Genomic DNA, 323 nt, shown 5'->3' with positions numbered 1-323 from the left:
AAAGTTTTGGTGGTTGTTTGCACAGAGTTATCAATATGCCTCTCAGCTGGTCCATGTAGGTTGGTGGCCAACCCATCCAGTTTACACTTGTATAAAACTATTGTTTTGGACTTTAATTTTCTCCCTAATGGAATATAGCCTGTAGTCACTACAATGGATTTGGCACAAATTGTGTATCTGCTAACGAGTCCCCAAGTGAACTAACAGAGGAACTGAACTGCCTGTTTTAAGGAATCATGACCCATAGTCTCAGATCTGCGGCCACTGACAGTGAAGAGTAGGAAAACATGAATCACAGCTGCCTTTATTTTACCTCCTTTGAA

This window comes from Gavialis gangeticus, unplaced genomic scaffold (genome assembly GCF_001723915.1).
Source record: "Gavialis gangeticus isolate Ggan-Ray unplaced genomic scaffold, GavGan_comp1, whole genome shotgun sequence".
Lineage (NCBI taxonomy): Eukaryota > Metazoa > Chordata > Crocodylia > Gavialidae > Gavialis > Gavialis gangeticus.
Note: the sequence above shows the minus strand (reverse complement) of the source record.